Raw genomic sequence first — 20,779 nt, forward strand, 5'->3', positions numbered from 1 at the left:
ACACACACACACACACACACACACACACAGGTTCCCAGAGGCCTGGTCCTTTGGCTTCCCACTCTCCGCCCCCAGAAGAAAGACCCTCCATCTCCACTGAGACTGAACATGGCTCATGTGCAGAGAGCCTTCTTTTTGGTGATACAGGATCCATCTTTCATTCCTGGAAGGCCCAAAACTCAGTGTGCCCTACACTGACCCTCAGCTCTGCTTATCGCTTTTCCTTGCAGCAATTTAATTACTAAATTAAGGTAATGCCATTGTTTTGCTAACCACAAATGGCCTACAATGATGCATGTCGTTAATGGGTAGCTGGATCTCCCTCCAGCCCCAGCCGTCTCCCCCATTCACACCCCAAGCTCCTTTCTCCCCCAAGGAGAATCTACTGTCTTGTCTCCAGTGAGACTGCCACATTTCTATGCAAATCAAGTGTCCAGAGTGAATGGGGTGAAGGCGGTGCCCGGACTTTCTCCATGACTGAATCGCTGGAGTATTTGCATAATAAAATGCATTAACAGCTTGGAATTAATCATCACTGTTATCCTGAATGGCCCAAGAACTATTTTTCAGGACCTCTTCTATGAAAACTAGAGAAGGCATTTATAGGTAATGGAGCCTCTGTATATTTTTCTAATTATTGCTTCATTTTTCTATCTGTCTCCATAGTGAGCCCTCTTCCTAGAACATCATAATTTGTTTCTGATACTTTAGGATAATCTTTATTGTGTAAAAATCCCCAAGCATTCAACAATTTCCACCACACATGCCTTTTGTGCATGATGATATTGGAAAAGATGGAAGGTTTTGCCTGATGGAGGGCAGAGAGTAAGGAGCCAAGTGTGAGGTCTCTTCTGTGACACATCCAGGGGAAAAGCACATGTCTTTGTTAAGCTTTGATTTCCTCTTCTCTAAGAAGGAGATGTGGTAGGAGGCTTTTTAAAGATGGCCCCATTCTGGTCCCCACACCCTGGTGTAATCCTTTCCTTTTTAGGATGGACCTAGTGGTTGCTTTTAACAAGAACACAAGAAAAGCGATTCAATGTCAATTTTAAATGCAGATTACAAAACACTGATATTTCTCTCTTTCTGTCTCCCTCTCTCCCCCTCACTCTGACAAAGCCAACTACCATGTTGTAAGCTGCTCTCCATTGACCACATAGGAAGAAACAACAGCTCCTGAGGAACTGAGGCCCCCCTCAGTCCAACAACCCACACGGAACTGAATCCTGCCAGTGGCCACAGAGTGAACTTGGAGTTGCCCCTGCCCAGCTGAACTCAGAGACGCTAACTAGCAGCTCTGAGCAGCCTGCACTGCAGCTTGGTGAAAAGCAGCTTGGCCCAGATGAGCAGTGTCAACCCCTGAGAAACTGACGTCATCAATGGGTGCTGGCCTAAATGTGAAGTTTGGAAGTCCTTTCTTATAGAGTAATAACTACCTATTATTTACTCAGGTGACAAAGCCATTACAAACCACTTCACAGGGTTGTCTTTCTCCCATAAGGTCAAAGAATTTAAAAGAGTGATGCCCCATACAGATGTACATTATCTATTGCTTTATCCTAAAGGATAAACTGAGCCTCTGTCTGTCCATACACTTCCCTGAAGATGGTGTCCCTGTCTTGATGTTTGCTCCCTAGCTTAAGTTTGTTGCCCTCAGATTATAGGCAGGACCATCTCATCAAAGCCAGTGGGCAGACAACAGACAGAAAGAAGTAAGCTGACAGTCACTGGCAGCCTGACTCCAGGGAACTATTTGTACCTGGCTTCTGTTGTGCCACTAATAATGGTTATAAGAATAGTAACAATACCAGCTGCTATCATTGAGGAACTACTATGTTTCAGAAGTTTGCAAACATTCTTTTAGATTCTCACCACAGCCTTAAGAAAAATTCAGTGAGTTTGAGTCACTTTAAAACATCATTTGGATCATGGCAAACTGAATGTGTTAGTGTTGGGGTTAGAACTAAACTCTTGTTTCTCATATTTACATAGCTTTTGCCTTTAATGTGTGGCATTATAAATAAACTGCTTTTAGTAAGATTCAAGTGTTTGTTGCCCCACTTAAAACTTTATCATGAATATTTTCCTATATCATGAAACAATTTGTTGGAAAAGATTTTTAAAGACTACATAATATTCCACTATTGAGCAAATCTATCCTGCCCATGGGCTGCATATGGGCTGTTTCCCAGCAGTTTGCTATCATAAATTATAAAGTAATAAGCATTCTTGTACAAAGCTCCATGATCACATCTCTTGATTCTTTACATAGGATAGAGTACTAGAAATGGGGCTGTTGGGTCATGTAAGTGAACATATTTTTAAGGCTCCTGATGCATGTTGCCAAATTGCTTCTCTGAAAGGTTGTGCCAACTCCTATTTCCAAGAAGATAAACACTTAACTTTGAAAGCAAAGGGAGTTTAAAAGTGTGAGATAAGCCAGCACCTTGTTTCAAGGAACAACTCCTAAGTTCCCACAAAGACCCTCTGAGGACCCTCATGAACCACTGACTGAGGAAACACTGCTCTGCCTTTCTGACTGGCTGGTTCAATTCCCTATGTCCCAAATGTCATTTTAGCACCGTTGTAGGAGGGGATTGGGTGGGGTATGAAGGGAAATAGAAGCATTTGCATGATAATAAACCTGAAACTTAATAATCATGTTTTTACAAAAGTGTAGAGAGATGGTCCTTTCTCCAGGCAGCTTTTTCAGAACTGGGTGACCTTCTCCAAGGGAAGGATATTTTTCACTGTCAGATCTTAAGGTATGGTACTGAGATTATTTCTACACACACACACACACACAAAAGAGGGAGCTAACGCACAAATATTTAGTCACCCAGATAGAGGAGAAAATCTTCCATGGTGGCAGTGAGGCTAGGGAGCACACAGGGCTAAAGGAAAAGTCAGAATGATTTTGCTTTGTTAAATTCCCCCCCCCAATTTGTTATATGTTGACAAAACCAAAGAATTACTGGGCTATTTTAACTTTCAAACAATTCCATTTTGCTATATAAATTGAAAAGAGAAAGGAAAAGAATATTCAAAAAGACCGTGGAAGTATGGCTAGGAGAATGCAATGATGGAGGAAAGAGAAGAGGCCATTTCAATCCTCTCTCTAGTCACTTGAGTTTTCTAATCACAGGTTAGGAAGAAGAAATCAAAGTTGGCACACTTTATGCTGTACCATTTGTAAAGAAATGGAAAGATTGGGAAAATATTATGTTTAGTGAACTAAGTCAGGCCCAGAGAGACCTGTTTTCCCTTGTATGTAGAAGCTGGATTATAAATTTATAAGTAAATATGTTGGATGATATGCAAGCATATGCAAATGTATTAATTGAAATAAGGTAAATTTAAGGAAGATCTCTTTAATTTCCTTAGGAAGGGAAAATTAAAGTTCAGCAAAATAAAACACCAGGATGCTAGTACTTGAAAAGGGTGGGTGGAGTCAAGGAGCAAGAGGTAGAGCAATGAAGAGGAGAAGAGGGGGAAATGCAGTCAAGAATCCAATGTATACCCTACAAAATTAACAAGAGTGAGGGAAGGGATGGGTAGGGGAGGAAAGGGTGAGAATTTGGAAAGGGTGAAATTGATCAAGATATATTGCATTCATAAACTGCTTTGATAAATGGCAATTCCTGTGTGCAATTACTTAAAGATAATAAAGGGGCTGGGAAGGTGGCTCAGTGGTAGAGTGCTTGCCTTGCATGCATGAGGCCCTGGGTTCGATTCCTCAGCACCACAAAAGCAAAAAGAAAAAAAGCCGGAAGTGGTGCTGTGGCTCAAGTGGTAGAGCGCTAGCCTTGAGCTGAAGAGCTGAGGGACAGCGCCCAGGACCAGAGTTCAGGCCCCACGACCGAACCCAAAAAAAAATTAAAGATAATAATAAAGAGAACTTTTTTATTTTATGATTTTTTATTGTGAAAATACTGTACAGAGGGGTTACAATTACATGGGCAAGATAATGAGTACATTTCTTATCAAGCGTTGTAGCCTCCTCCTTTGTTTCCCCTTCCCATCCCATCCTCCCCCTGCCCCCCTCATCCTCCTCCCCCCACCACCAAAGTTGTAAAGTAAAAAGAACATTTTTTTAAGAATTCAAAGTTGGCATGACATGTAAACCAAACTGGGCTGGACCTTTGTGGTATGGTTTAAAGAAGCTACGAAACATATCTGTATTCTGCATCAGTCACACTAGACCACTGCTGTAACAAACAGCCCCAATCTCAGTGGATAATATAAACACAACTATTTTCGGCTTATTTCAGCCCAAAGCCAGTTAACAAGAGTATGTTCCAGGCAGCCATTATGGGACCCAGGTTAATGTGCTTTCAACCAAGACCATACCATTCTCACCTAGCAGGTTGACACATTTAAAAAAAATTCTACAATAAAAATGTGTGTATACAAATAGTGTGATTCAAATTGATTTTTAGCCATATAAAGTGTCTCTTCTGGGTTCTGTGCCCCTGAAGAACATTGAAACACTCTCATCAACAAAGCCAGGAATAGAAAGAATCAGCTTAAAGGGAAGACACTTGAAGGAGCATTTCCATTGCTCCCAAACTCACAAGAGGTTTTCATAAAGGAGAGAGAGAACAAGTACAAGCCCCAGTAAGGAACAGACATCTTTATGAAGGGAACAGGCTGTGCCAAAATAGGATCTTTTAGACTCTACACCCAGAAACCTCCTTTCAAGAACTAAAAATCACCTGAATCAGAACATCTTTCAGTCTTGGACACAAAACAGCCATGCTCACCTCATAAAGCTCCTGCTCTATTGTGATCTCACATGACTCAGTAAACCGGTCACAGGACAGAACATGTTTTCAAAGAGGTGTTCATCTCCCAGGGTAAGGGTGGGTATGTGATCCCTGCAGTGAAATCTCCCCACACCACCTGACTCTTTCTATACCTTCAGCATCAGGGACAGGAGGATGGTCCAGTGTTCCTGGCATGGGACCACTTAGACTAGATCCACATCAGCCTCTGAGACAGGGAGAATCCTAAGACACTCAGCAAACATTTTATCACCTAAATTTCTATTTGACTAACAAAGATCTAAACAGAATTCCAGGGACATAATTCATTGCCCCCACCATGAAAGAGAGAATTTTTTAAGAAGTCTTTCTGTTTTTACATCTCCTAGTGACAGACTCTGTCTGAGTAGCACCTTAGCACCATATCACTGAACACTATCCTTCTTAAGGTTCTGTCTCGTCCCAGTTGGCCAGAAGTTTGCCAGTCTTAAAACTGACACAATCCCCTTAATCAAACCAGCATGGCTGCTACTCCTATCTTGTCTGCACGCTTTTGCAGACAGCAGCAACTGGAAGCTATTTTTGCACAAAATGATAAGGGATTTGGTTTGACCCAGAGGGGCCAAGATGAGGACAGGTTAGGTCTACTGTCTGTGACTCGGACACAAAACAACATTTTGTCCCCAAGGGGCACAGAATTTACAACTTTGGCCTCTGGTTACAGACTTGGAAGGGAGCTTGGAGATTATCTACTAATGCAACAGTCCTTATAGCAAATAAGGAAAATGAGATGGGGAAACCTTAAAGAACTGGCTTACGCCCACACAGCAGCAGGCACGTCTGTGCCTCGGCCTCTAAAGCTCTTTGCACCACACTGCATGAATCATCACTAAAGTGCCCAAGCAACCAGATTAATGGGCCCCAAGAGATAAACCTGGACATCCATCCCAAATCCCAGGAGAAACATCCCCAATAGTCACCACCATTGGCAGAGGAGAGGATGATGGCAGCAGTCCCTGTGGGGAGACAGTGCGGTGCCTACCAACAAGGCTACACACGCCACACCACGCCACCACTGTGAGTTGCCACCTTCTTCTGGAACTCCAAACTCAACTCCCAACCTCTCCTGACCATCTGCATAGTCCCTAAGCATCTCGTGACTGCTGCATTTGCCTCCCTTTAGCTACAAAAACGACATGGGTACAGTAGGTTTGATGAGAAATACTCAAGTAATATTTGTGGCATGAACAAATGAATGAATGAACGACAACATGGATTTTCAATTAAGAAAGACCTGACTTTGCCTGTTAAATGTCTAAATGACCTTTGTCAAGTCACTTAACTAACTTAAGCCTTAGTAGTTGGGGTTTTTTGGTTAATCTGAAAAAAAATCCAGTAATAATCGCATATGGATCAGAGGAATATATAAAATAGACTTCATAGATTCTCAAAAATAGAGTATGAGTCCTTTCCCCGTGCCACGTACCCAATATCTAATCCAGTTTGTATTCCATAATATCTTTATTTTAAACAGTGTTCATTCTGGGACATGCTTCCCCCATTTTGATTTGGACAACGTTTGACCTATTACTTGTAAAATACTTTCCAAGAACCTAGTCTGACAACAAAAAGAGACAGGTAGAGGTCAATGTGCGATATGTGTTGCTGTGCCTTCTTATCTGAAAAGGAGAATTCCCTAAACATATTACAATTCAGAAAGTGGTGCTCAAGTCACCTTCTATGGCCCTAGCATCCTTCCTTGTTTCCCTCAAAACATCGGAGTGTTGTAGATCGCAAAACAAAGTGGGCACTCCTTTTGTCTTTGTAAACTTAATTGTCCGGGCAGGAAAGTCCATGAGACTCTTACTTCCAATTAACTACCAAAAATCCATAAGTGGAACCACGAGTCAAGTAGTAGAGCACCAGCCTTAGTGAAAAAGCTCAGAGACAACATCCAAGCCTTGAGTTCAAGCCCCAGTACTGACACACACTTGCACATGTGCGCGTGCACGCACACACACACACCACACACACACACACACACACACACACATACACACACACACACACACACACACAAACACACACATCACGAAGTATTGGAAATTTAACCATTAAGGATAGGAGAAAAATGTTTTGAAAAAGAATTCAGGATTTGGTGTTCTAACCTGTATTTTAACAAATTCTAAACCAGAACTCCAAAGACTCCAGAGCTATAGCCACAAAAGCCCCAGCCTGTGGATTGTTAAATGGCATCCTTTAAACCCTGCCTCATAAATACTTCGGGCCTAATGAAGCCATGCCCCCAAACAGCCTCTGAACTGGTCTACTAACCTCAATATATGTTAAATTTATGATTTATAAACAAGATAAAAGGCCTGAGTGGATTTATTTCCTTTAAAAAAAAAAAAAAAGCATTCCATTCCTGACGATGTTGAAACCCTGGGCTGGCTCGCTTGTTATCGGCACCTACTTGCTTGTCACTCAGGCAAAATCCTGTAAATTTCCTTGGTATTTGTAGTGGTCATCTTCCTCCCCTAGCTGTCCTGAACCTATGTCTCTCATCACAGACTGCTCCTGCACCAGCGACTCCTCACTGAGCCAGGGTCTCCTGTGGCTCTGTCTGGCAGTTTCCTACCCAACCATCCCAGAGAAGTAAGTTAGCAGTCATCACTTGGCTTTTTCCTTCCAGGGAGAATCACACTGACTCTTACGTAGAATGATCCTTGGTAGAACTCATCTATTCATTTTACAACTATATAAGCTTAGTCCCAGAGAAGATAATGAGCCCAAAGAGCTGGTAAAATGGCTGTGAATGGAGTGCCATGCCGACCAGGCATATGGCTGGCAGCTGACCTCAGAAGAATGCTCCCCTGGCACACACTTCCATCAGATCATGTGAGAAATGGAAGAGTTTTCGTCAGGGCCCCAAGTTTAGTCCATGGGGTGTCTCCCTGGATAGGGTCCCACAACAACCAAACTCCCCTCCCCATCTACCACCTCCCAGCTCCACCCCATCTTCTCTGACGTCCTTGCAATTGGGCCTCTTAAGATCAGACTCCTGGCTTCTGAGACAATCAGGGTACAGTTCTGACAAACTAATCCATCAGAGAGGAAGAGACTACAGACTGCTTCCAGATAGTTTAAAAACACTAAAACAGCCTTCTGAAGGGCATACCATTGCTTTGCCCACCACAGCAGTGACTTTAACAGAGGGCATTTGAAGTCAGATAATGATGGGAGAGCTTCCCTTCTAAGAGTAAGACATAGCTCAAACCGGGCTCAGGTAGGACCCAAGGTCAGCAGATCCATCTGCTTTTGCAGCTGAATAGAATCAGCGAGGACCAGTACCAAGAACTCAACACTAATATTTCCTCACAGAAAAGGGTCTGTCCTCAATTCCCATCCACTCTTCCTCGGTAGGCTGGGGCCAGCTCAAAACTGAACACTGTCAAGACCTCTTCATACCCACACCCACACCCACACACTTACCTGGATATATCCAATACCCCAATACCCATGGAGCACACAGTATGAAGCCAAACCCAGGAAGGACAATTTTAACACCCTCTGCCCCAGGCAAGAGCAGGAGGAATGGCAATACCTGGACCATCATCTCTGCCTCCTTCCAGTTAGTTCTGTGGCTTCCAAACACTGCCAGACTGTTCTGGGCCTCAGTTTACTCACAAAGAAATGAGAGTATTGGTGATACCTGGTGATATGGAAACAAAATGAGAAAATAACTCTTCAACAGAGTTAAAATTCTTTGTCAAAGGCATGACATTATATTATTCCTAATAATATAATCACTTCTTCCCAGACCTTACCTAAGAATCCCTTCCAAGATCTCCCCAGATTTACCAAATAGCCGGCAAGAATTAGCTTCTCTTCCCACATCAATTAATCCCAGCCAGTACCAACTGATGTTTATGAGTAAGAGTACAAGGGAAGACTTGGCTAGGTCATATCTCAGGACTCAGAAATACAATTATTTGGTAGAAAGATTATGTTTTAATTGCCTGCCTCTGTCATTGTCACATGCTTAAATTTTGCTGGAGCACAATTCAGTGCTGGATGCTTTGTGCTTTTGCACTCGTTTCATATATAATTTCACTCCTGTAGTTCCCATTTTGCCTTTGAGGCCAGGCCTTGATCTTGTTCTAAAGCCCAATGGAGACTAAACAGAACATTTGCCTGTGTTTTTTATCCTATCCACATATTTGTTTTTCTTTTGTGCCAACCTGGAACTTGAACTCAGTGTCCCTGAGCTTTCTTGCTCAAGTCTAGCAAGCTACTACTTGAGCCACACCTCCACTTCCACTTGTGGTGTTTTGGTAGTTAATTGGAGATAAGAGGCAAGCTTCAAACCTCCATCCTCAGATCTCAGCTTCCTGAGTAGAAATGGGCCACCAGCATCTGACCTGTTCACATCTTGTATCTGGAGACACTCCACTTCAGGTTGGATAGCGAAATAGGAGCCCACCAGGACTGGATTCCACCACTTTCCCCTTCAAGAAAGAAGAAAGACTATCAGAAAAACTACTTTCCCTCTTTAGTGGAACAAGGACCACCACACAAATTAGTGTAGGCACATTTAGAATGTCTATCTTCTCTGATCCAGCATGAGGCTATGGTTGAAAGACAAATCTTCCATCTTCCCCTTACAAGCAGTGAAAACAACATGAAACCTTTAGAATGATAAATGTAGATTTCACAAAGTATGAGTAGAAGAGCCAGTCATGGGACAGCAAAGCCATTATCTATCTTTGGAAAACTCCCCTAATTTTAAGGTATTACATGTCTTGCACCTTCGAAGAGCTTGGAAATTATTCAAAAACGAGAGAGTATAATTAGAAGAAGCTGTATGCCCGGGATCTGATGGCTTTTCCCAATCTGTCTCTCCACAGAAACATTTCACAAAAGTAAATGGTTCTGAGGGCGCAGTTCATGGAGAAAACACTCATATCAAAGCCCGGCCTTAAAGTAGATATAAATATCAGGTCAGTTTCACAGTCCTGTATCCCGCTCTGGGGATAAAACACATAAATAAACTGGAAATGGACACTTCTCTTGCCCCAGGGATATGATCCTGCCCAGGGCTCAGGCACTCTGCCACAAAGCAAAGAATTTAGCCCTTGTCTGGCTGACACGGAGAGTTTCCCTGTTAGAGCCTCAACCTGAAGTGAGGATCCTTGTTCCCCTGCGTCTCAACACCCAGACACGGAGATCCCTTCCTGGACCCTGCCTAGAGCCATCCTTCCCCCTCCCCCTCTATCTTTCCATCCTTTCTTTCTTTCTTTCTTTCTTTCTTTCTTTCTTTCTTTCTTTCTTTCTTTCTTTCTTTCTTAATTTCTTAATTTCTTTCTTTCTTTCTTTCTTTCTTTCTTTCTTTCTTTCTTTCTTTCTTTCTTTCTCTGTCTTTCTTTCTTCATTCCTTCCTTTCTTATAACTCAGGACCTCATGCTCTTGCTCAGCTTTTGGCTCATGGTTAGTGTTCTACTTGAGTCCTGCTTCCAGTCTAATTTTTTGCTGGTTCATTGGAGTTAAGAACCTTGAAGATTTGTCTGACCTGGCTGGCTTTCAACTCGGTGCCTCAGATTTCAGCTTCTTGAGTGGTGTGAGCCATCAACGCCCAGCACCCTTCTCCTCTTCTTTCTGCTCATGATCTATGTCAACAATAGCAGGCCCCATACTTAACCCTGCATCCTCTCTTCTTTCTTTGCCTTCTTGGTTTTACTTGTGGTGGTATCATTGTTTGTATGTGCTCGTTTCTTACTTGAGGCTTTTTATTTTCTTTCTTTCCTTTTTTCTTTCTTTCTTCCTTCTTTCTTTCTTTCTTTTTTGGTTGGTCATAGGCCTTGAACACGGGGCATGGGCACTCTCCTTGAGTTCTTTTTGCTCAAGGTTGGTACTCTACCACTTTGAGCCACAGTGCCACTTCCAGTTTTTGAGTGGTTAATTGAAGATAAGAGTCTCACAGGGATTGTACCCCGGCTGGCTTTGAACCATGATCCTCAGATCTTAGCCTCCTGAATAGCTAGGATTACAGGTGTGAGCCATTGGTGCCTGGATTCTACTTATTTTTTTATTTTTATTTTTATTTTTTTACCAATTTCTCATTGTAATTTCAAATATATATAGCCAGTTAGCCATCTCTAGAACTTTTTCATTATCCCTAATATAAATTCTGTACTCGTTAAGTCCCTTTCCCCGATTTCCTAACTCCTAGTTATTGTTCTCCTGTCTATGAATTTGCCCACGCTGGGACTCTCATATAAGTAGAATCACACAATATTGGTTTTTCTATATTTGGCTTATTTCACTTAGCATAATATTTTTGAGGGCCATCTATGTTGTGACATATGTCAAAATTTCATTTCTTTCTATGGCTGAATATTATTCTATTGTGTGTATATCCTACATTTTGTTTATCCATTCATCTGTTGATGGATGCTTGGGTTGTTCTCACTTTTCAGCTATTGAGAATAATACTGCTTTGAACATGACTGCTACATACATCTGTTCAACTGCCTGCTTTCAGTTCTTTCGTATACATACCTGAGAGTGGAATTTCTGAATTTTATAGTGAGTCCTATTTAACTTGTGTGGGGTAGAAAGTGTGTGTGTGTGTGTGTGTGTGTGTGTGTGTGTGTGTGTGTGTGTGTGTGTGTGTGTGTCCACTACAGGGGCTTGAACTTGGGGCTTCAAGCTCTCTCACTCAACTTTTTTGCTCATGGCTGGCAGGCAGACCTTTTACGATTTGAGCCATACCTTCTCTTCTTGCTTTTTGGTGGTTAACTGGGGAGATAACTCATGGCCTTCCCTACCGAGGCTGGCTTCACCATTTTCCATTCCCCTGGCAATGCACAAGGATTCAAGTTCTCCAAATGTCACTAACACTGATGGAATCCCATTGTCTCTGTCTTTAATAACCATCCTAGTGGGTGTGGTATTTGCATGGAGGCTGCAGAATGGGATAGAATTAGTCCTGAGCCATCTGCATTCTCAGAATCTCAATGAGTTGGCTATAAAGAAAGCCAAAGAAACTCCTGCCCAGAACTAATGAGATGCTCTCGAAGTGTGACCCAGGAAAGGCAAAGTAGCTCCTGGCTCAAGGTGTGAACCAACTTGCTCTTGACTGAAGAGCAAAACAAAGCATTGAACTTGTCAGAGAAAACCTCACTTTAATGCTACCTTCACACTGCACTGAACTATCTGCCCTGGGGAATATGATCTCATTTCCAGCCAGCTGTGACCTTGGGAGAGTCCCCAAACCACTGTAAGCCTTAGTTTCACAGTCAGTGAAATGGAAGTATAGCACCTGTCCTGCTTGTGTCCCACCACCGTGCTTTAGTTAGTGAATACCCAATGAAAGAATGCTCATAAAGTTTTGTAGACCACGAGATGGTTATACAAACATGGAGAACTGAAATAGCTGGAAAACATAGGAACCATGCTTTAGGAACCAAAGCAAGCCATGAACTTCTGCCCAGGCCTCCTCCCCAAGCCAAGGGCTGCTTCACCCACAGTGAAGCACCGCTGCTCAAGCATTTCTCACTCAGTATTCCTTCTGATCAGACTCAAGCCCACATTCAGAAAGAGGCCCACCAGGACTCTCCAGCCCTAAGAAAGTACCTGGAAAGATGACTACTCAAAAACTTCATGAGAAACTAAGTCAGATTCTGAATCTAACCTATGGGGGGTGGGGAAGCATGAGCATTGTAATCCACACATTTGAGAGCATTAGTTAGCTATCACACACTGCCCATCCTCATCTGTGACCATTTTGATCAAAAAACATGTCCATTTTGGATTTATAAAAGAAAAAAAATGGGCACTGGTGGCTGTACCTGTAACTCTAGCTACCTCGTAGACTGACATCAGGAGGATTGTAGTTCATTGGGCAGAAAGGTTTGTGACACCCCTTCTCAACCTGTCTCTGGGCAAAGTGGTATGCGCATGACATCCTAAACTATTTGAGATGCTGAAATTGGGAGGATTGCAGCTTCAGGCCATCCTTGGAAGAAAACTTCTTGAGGCTCCATTCTCAATGGAGAGAAGCTGGCTGCAGTCACACACCTATTATTCCTGTAATCTAGGGAAGGCTAAAATAGATGAATACCTATCTAATAATAACCAGCAAAAAAAATGGGGCTAGAAGTTTGGCTCAGCAGGAGAGCGCCTGCCTAGCAAAAGTAAGACCACAAGTTCAAACTCCAGTTTAAAAAAAAAAAAAAGAGGAAAGGAAAAAAAAATGTTACTTCAGAGATCTAGGTGCATGTGATATCTAGATTTTACAGAAGTAAAATCCATCCTGAAAGAGAAAGAAATTATCCCACAGTTTTTGTCTGTCCTTCCAAAGGCCCCTTCCATGTAGGTATCTGTAAAGAGTTTACTAATCACTTGGAATTATGTGCAGGTAGCTGGGCTACCTGTGTGAAGCCACAAGGCATGAGACAGACCAGGTGGAGTGATAAGACATTTAAATGTAATGCTCCAATTCATAGGGCCCTAGGAGACACACCCCTGTGGATGAAATAACCCAAGCTTAAAAACACAAACAAAAACCTATACTGAATAATGCAAAGTTAAGCTGTGGCCTTTGCAGCTGTGAGACAAAAATACATGTTTAGATGTTTCCTTTCCTCCTGCCAGGCACGAAGTAAACTAGGCCTGACTCATAGCCAGGAGTAAAGACTTCAAAATTCACATTCTGCACCCAACCTTCAATGATACATGCCAGATGAAGGGGGCTCGTGCAATAGGTCAGAAAGCTAGCTATACTTCTCAGTTTTTGACGTGTCTTATTAAAACACCGAGTGTGCCTCAGTTGCTCTGGGTAGAGGCTACCAACTTTGCATGTCTGGTAAGCTCCCGGGGGAGACTCTGTGGCTCTGTGGTCCCTGGATCACACTTCAAGTCTCAAGAGGGCAAATCCCAAAGCCTGTGAGTGAAGAAGGCTTCTCAGATGAGGGGAGGGCCAAGGGACAGTTTCTGTTACGCACCATAGGGTCAACCACCTGGAGAGACACACGGGGACAGCCTCTCAATAATGCCCTGAAAGGGAAGCATAACTCACCTGCTCCGGGTGGACGGTGGCAGGAAGTCCAAATACCCCCCACAGGCTGTTTGTGCCATGCAGGAAAGAGGAACCGATCTGTTTCTCATGGGGAAGTACATCTTCTGTTCTAGAAACCACAGGCTCATAAGGGTATAAGCTAGAGTGAAGTTCCTGCAATGACCACTGGATGCAGGCCTAACTCCTACAGCTCTGCCCATAGGGCTTCCCACCCTGGAACTGACAAGGCTCCCTGCCTGGTCTCAAGACCCCAGCCTCTCCATCCAGAGTTCAGCCCCACTTGTATTTAACACACCAACGCTGTGCCTTCAAGCCAAAGCCAAAGCCAGGAAAGCAAGCTGTGTACACTGACACTTAAATTAGATCCTTGCAATTATCTCTCAATCCTGGCTTGCCCTGTGCTTCTTTATCACTTTTTTTTTTATAGCTAAAGTTACTTGCCCTCATTTTAAGTACATTGTGCATAAGGCATAGGCCAACTTCTGATATATTCCCACAAGCAAAATTAAATACCAGTAACATGTGTTTTAGTGAATTGGGTTCCTCAATTTGCATCTTATAATAAGGATGTTATCATACTGGTTTATGGCTCAGCTCTTTAGTTTTTATCTCTCTAGGGTTAGATTCCCCCTCATGAATTCAATATAAGTCTACGAACTAATGCAATTTTTGAAACACTTTTCTTCTGTGTTAACATTAACACCCTTATGAGTGAAAGGGGTTTAACTCCCCAAAGTGTACAGAGCATTTATGTTTACTGAGCTTGTGGTGGGCTACGAGCCCTCTGTGATCTCCACAGTTGCTTTTAAGTGAGAGGAGTGGAGTCAGTAATCCCGTCTGCCACAGCAAAGCAGCCTTTCTCACCTCTCTGTACTGAGACATAATCTCTGGTGTGTTCATTCCGTTACATTTAGATTAATTATAAAACATTGTCACCAGAATATTAAAGTAATGTTTAATACACAGAAGGGAATAAGGTATTCTGGAAAATGCATAATTTCCCTATGATGATTTTGCCAGTTGCATGCAATATGATCTTTTGATTGCCAGCTATAGAAATATTGTGACTTAGCTTTCACTAGCTTTTTATTTTTGTAACCATCCTGTCATAGCACTTTGAAAACTGTAAGCTTGGCCCATCAAAAAAAAAAAAAAAAACAAGGGTGCCCATGCTAAAGTGTTCTCTTAGCTTGGTTCCAAAGGGTGATGGGAGAGAGGGTGAGCAAAACACAGGGAACACCTCCACGTCTCCAGGCCTAACACAGCTGGTGAAGGGGCAGCTTCGAGCCTTCACGCAGGCCCAGCGCACATGCGTGTACTCACCTGCAGACCCTGTGGCTTCTATACATCAGAACGCGTCACCTTTCCTAAATGGAAATCTCAAGTCGGCTCACTAGCTTCAGATTTTCCAAGCTCTACCACAGCCACACACCCAGAAGGGACCATTTGAATCCACATGGAGTAGCAGCAAGTGGAATGTTCCTTGCTACCAGTGGCTGAAACGGGACCACAAGGCCTCAGGGACAGCACCTGGGGATTGGGTTTCCTCAGCCACCTACCTTCCTCTGGGTACTGGGCTCTGTCCTTGGCTGTGTTGGTTAACGACCCAGTGTCATTAACCCACTGCAGCCTGTGTCCTTCGAGGTCTCACTCCAGATCTCTGCAGGTGAAACTTTTCCATGTGTATCAGCTTTGGTAAAATAATAAGAAATGGAAGCAAAAGGAGCACACCAACCCACAATTCTTCCCCCGGGGTGGGAGAGGGGGTACCTCCCACCAGGCACTCAGTGACCCCATGCTTCTGTCCTTACTGTAAACAATGCTGGTCTAATTCTTAGGGCTTTTTAAAAGTCAAATTAATTTTTAAATATGCTTTCTGTTGATCCATGTCACCTAGCAGCCCTACACCTAACACCTGTCATCTTGTTTCTACTCTCTATAAAGGTCCCCACGTCTCTCTAAACTCTATCCATGCCCTCATCCCACCCCAACTCTTCAAAAAAATATACTGGATGCAGAAAAACTAAGCTCCTCCCCTTCCCCTCAAGGCTCTGAGTCCAGCAGCTTAATTACCTCTCCATTTATGGTATGGAGGCCCCTCAGGTCAGCATGAAATGTGATTTCCAGTAGGAAAGGGGATAGGTTTATGGTGCAATTGCCCATCATACATATGTTCTGTAGACACAGTGACTCCCTCAGCTGAGAGAAGTTAAGCTAACCTCCAGCCTGGCTCCTTGGCCTTAACTTTTACCCCCAGGAGAAGAAAACTGGGACCTCAGAGAGAAAGTATAGTATCTGAGGGAAAGACTGTAGAAGTAAAGGGGTGGTGATCGAGTGAGACAAAAATCGAGGCCCTTGCTGAGTGCCAGCGACTCATGCCTGTAATCCTAGCCATTCAGGAGGCTGAGATCTGAGGATCACAGTTCAAAGCCAGCCAGAGCAGGAAAGTCCATAAGACTCTTCTCTCCAATAAACTACTCAGAAAAAGTTGGAAGTGGTGCTGTTGCACAAGTGGTAGAGCCCTAGCCTTGAGTACACAGAGGCTCAGGGACAGTGCCTAGGCCTTGAGTTCAAGCCCTAGGACTGGCAAAAAAAAAAAAATCAAGGCCCAATAATGTTATGAGATCATCACAGTCATTGTAGGTGTATGACACAGGTATTTTCCTGTTCAGATTTGTGTGAGTAGGTGGTATAAGGAGCTATTTGTACAATTGCACCTATACACTCTTCCCGTCTGTATACCATAGCTATGACTCATTGGGAAAATGGTAAGGGAAGATGTATGAAAACAGGCCCTTGAAATACACTATACACTTGACTTCGTGTGACTATCGTGTTGCTGATTCCATCTCAGCCCTGTGCTGGTGTGTTTAGGGCTGGTGTGAGTCAGTGATAAGAGCGCCTCCCTAGCAAGCACCACGCCTAACTTCAAACCCCAATACTGCCAAAAAGGGGGGTGGACGCTTAAGAAAGAGAGCTTTGTCTTTTCCTCACAGAATTTGTGTGACAGAGGCCTCACCTCCCTCCAGGTCTCTTTCACCTTGTTCAGTCATGCTTTACTATATTTCGATGAGACGGAGGTTTGGGACGTCCTGGTGGTATCTAAGTGTTCTCCCACCTCCAGTAATACTTCCACTTGTGTTGAACCACTCAGGTGACTCTCAGCCATTCACTCATAACTGCTTCTCTCAGCAGGTAATGATGTCACCGTTTAACTGATTCTTAGTAAGTACTAGTGCTGCTAGTCATCCAGAGGGTGGGATCATTGCTGGGACACGTGGCAATGGATGGGCTTCAGGAATGGTGAAGAGGCTCTGAAGAAACTCCAGGATGAAATGTATAGTTTGCGACTCAACACCAAGACCATTTGTGTGCCTTAACTATCATGACTTAATTATTTTTGACAATTGCAGAACAGGCCTGCATCCAAGAAGAACAGGGCACTAGGTAAGGGAGGGAGTATAGAAAGGGTACCAAATGATATAAGGCATGATTGCAACACAAAAATACGAGGTCTTTATATTTGAAACACAAGCTCTCAAAGAGCAAAGCCTCAGCCTCTTCTGCGTTGCTTTGTACAGCGAATACTTCTCTGATAACGTGGGAGCATGCTTGCTTGCTTCTAATCCATGTCTTCATTGTGAAACTCATGTTAGGGCCAAATGATGATAAAATAATGATATGACAGGACATGGCTGGCATCAGCAAGCATATTGCACAGAAAAGGCAATGTCATGACATTTTTACAAATAAGAAAATCAAAAACTTCTTAAATCTTCTCCTTGGAAGCCTTTGATGCTGGCTGACCTACAAAAATCTTATAGCTTTCTGTTCTTTTTCTATTTAGATTTATTCGATTAGCTTTAAGACATGATGTCTTCTGAACTGTTAAAAAAAAAAAAAGGTTGCTCTCTAAGAGCTAATTAACTTGTTTGGGCCTCCAGGTGTGTGTCCTTAGTCTCTTCTTTGTGCAGGCTTCTACCAATAGTCAACCAGTATGAAAAAGTTTGGGTTGGCTTCTAAGGGCAGCCTGGAATGGATCTAGATTGGAAACAGTGGGGTCACCATCTATTTGAATGTGCCAAGGATGACTAATTTAAGCCCAGTGCTATACTAATAGCAGAGCTTCTCCTCTCTGAAGGCAATGCCTTCAAGGATTTCTCTTGTCCCCAGACTGTTGGCTTCCTTTGAGTTCTCCTTTAATCCACTCTATGTCTGTTACATTCGTCCTAAACCTTTTCTATTCCATAGCCACTGCCCCCCCCCATCCCCCAGCACCATAGTACTTACTAGACACAGGTTGTCCTCATCCTTATCATCATCATCAAATCCTAATCCTGCTTTAGGAAACCAGTTAAAAGCCCAGCTTCTCTGTAGGCCACAGAGAATGATCTTCCTTTACACTCCACCACTTTGCAACTCCCATTTATGAACTGATCATATTGCACTTCTCCACTACCAAAGACAGTGACTGGTCATATATTTCCCAGTAGTTCCCACAGTGCCTAGGATACCGCTGTACACATTGCAGGGTGGGGGAAAACTCTAGGCTCAGGGGGGCCGGGAGAGAGACTCCATCTGCACACTGGGAGGACCAGTTTGCTTTTGTGAGACTTAGCTAAGGATTCACTCATGAATCTTCTCTATCTGCAGCAAAGCTCAATCATTTGTTCAGTCTCAGAGAAGAAACAGACTTCTGAAGAGATTCATTCTAAAGGAATGCACTCTGTAATCAGTTACTCATCTTGGAGGGCTAAAATCAGTAAACTTACCCCTGTATAGGTCACTTGATTGTATTATTAGGACTTTGTCCCTTTTCTCTTTCTAAAATATCTGGTTTTATTTACAAGCAAGACAAGTACATCAATGTACACTTATCCCAGCCATTTGAACAACTTCTAAGTGTGCATCCTACTGATAATATATAAAGAATCATATTCTTATTCATTCCAGAGGCTGGAGTCCCTGGCCTAGGATTGCATCTACATTGGCAAAGTGAATTATATATTAGCATTTTAAAAGGCCCACTGTTCTCACCACATCAACTTAACTGAGACCAGTTATTTAGTAGGATTCTAATTAATTTAGTTCTCCACTGGTGGCAATTTCTGATGGGCAATGACTGTGTCTTTTACCTCTTTGCAGCCTTTCCCCTGCACTTAACTCAGTAGGCTGTGTATAGCAGGGATCTAATAAATATTTGTTGATTGAACAAATGAATAAGCATTGCTGCAGATAGAGAAGATTCATGAGTGGATCCTTAGCTTTGTCTTACAAAAGCAAACTGGTTCTGCCAGTGTGCAGATGGACCGGAACGCAAGGACCACAGGCAATAAGGACCCCAGCCTTGCTCAGTAGTCAACAGGACCAAACCCCACAAAGTAAAGCAATTTTGCATAAGCTTCCTAATGAGTTTAATTAGCACTGTTATTTTTTAATATAGTCCATACCCTTGGCACTACAAATGTGAACATAATTGTGGAATGAGATTGAAATTAGAAGCCAATATTCAGAGACCAAAGTGGAAGATCTGGAGTCATATTATAGTAACAGTACTGGAATATCTCCTTGGGCAGGTTGTTTAGTCTTTCTAAGCTTCTGTAGAATGGGGAAAATAATAGTGGCTATCCCACACAATAGTTATGAAGAAGATATATTAATATGCATGGGAAACACTTATCCTTGTTTCCTGGAATATAGTAAATTCTTTATCAACACTAGCTATTATTTCACTTAAAGCCTAGAGTTGCCCCTATACCAAGCTCCAGGCAGTTGCCAAATACGAGAAGGGTTAGGCTCTCAATCAGAGATGACACTTCAGATACACCCTAGCCTTTGATCCATGCGGCAGAAGATAGGTGGTACTTTGCCCCTTGGCAGGAGAGTCATAAGACCTTGAGAGAAAGCTGTCTTTCACCACTACCCTCCAACAGAGCAAGGACTAAAGGAAGACCTCCAACCTTCTACAACAGCCACAGCACACCCTGAGCAGAGCAGTAGGTAGCCATTTAAAAGATGAGAATGTGATGATAGATTTACTTTTTAAGCAAAAGTCATCTCCACTTTTTTCCCTAAGACAAAAACTCATAAAGAATATGAGCCAGGCATTTGTGGCTCACACCTATAATCCTAACTACTCAGGAGGCTGAGATCTGAACATCACAATTCAAAGCCAGCCCGGGGAAGGAAAGTCTATGGGACTCTTATCTCCAATAAACCGCCAGAAAAACCAGAAGTGGCGCTATGGCTTAAGTGATAGAACACTAGCCTTGAGCTGAAAAGCTGAGGGACAGCACCCAGGCCCAGACAGAGTTCAAGCCCCATGGCCAACAATAAATAAATAAGTAAATAAATAAATAAATAAACCAATAAATAAATAAGAATATGGGTTTACTATCCAAAAGCAAAGGAAAATTTACCTTCTAGAATGATGGTCCACAACCCCATGTCTCCACAGCCCTCAAGACTGGATATCAGGGACTAAGGGTATGATTCAAGGGGTAGAGTGCCTGGTTAGCATGCATGAGTCTTAAGTATAAGTACCAGTACTGCAAAGGGAAGAGAAGGGAAGGAAAAGGGAGGGGAGAAGAAGAAAGGGGAGGGGAGGGAAACTGTATATCAGTACTCCCAATCTCAACACTAAATGACCCATACTGTGGGTTGTTTGTTGTCGCTGCTGGGTGCTACTAGGAAGTAGGAGGGAATGGCCCAGTCCTTGAATGGGGTGAAGTTTAGAAAGGGGCGGTGATGACTCCAGGATTGCAGTCCCCAGCTATGGCCTCAGAGACCAGCACCAAGAGCTCAGCCTAGACTGAAAAGTCTGAGGTCATTGGGCACATCAGCCTGTGTCAGAGCAGAAAGAAAGCACACATTTAGAGATGATGTAAACTAGAACCATAGTGGCTACAGGCAAACCAACACAATGGGGACCACTTTA

Source organism: Dipodomys merriami, unplaced genomic scaffold (assembly GCF_024711535.1).
Source record: "Dipodomys merriami isolate MVZ:Mamm:240054 unplaced genomic scaffold, mDipMer1.0.p SCAF_17, whole genome shotgun sequence".
Lineage (NCBI taxonomy): Eukaryota > Metazoa > Chordata > Mammalia > Rodentia > Heteromyidae > Dipodomys > Dipodomys merriami.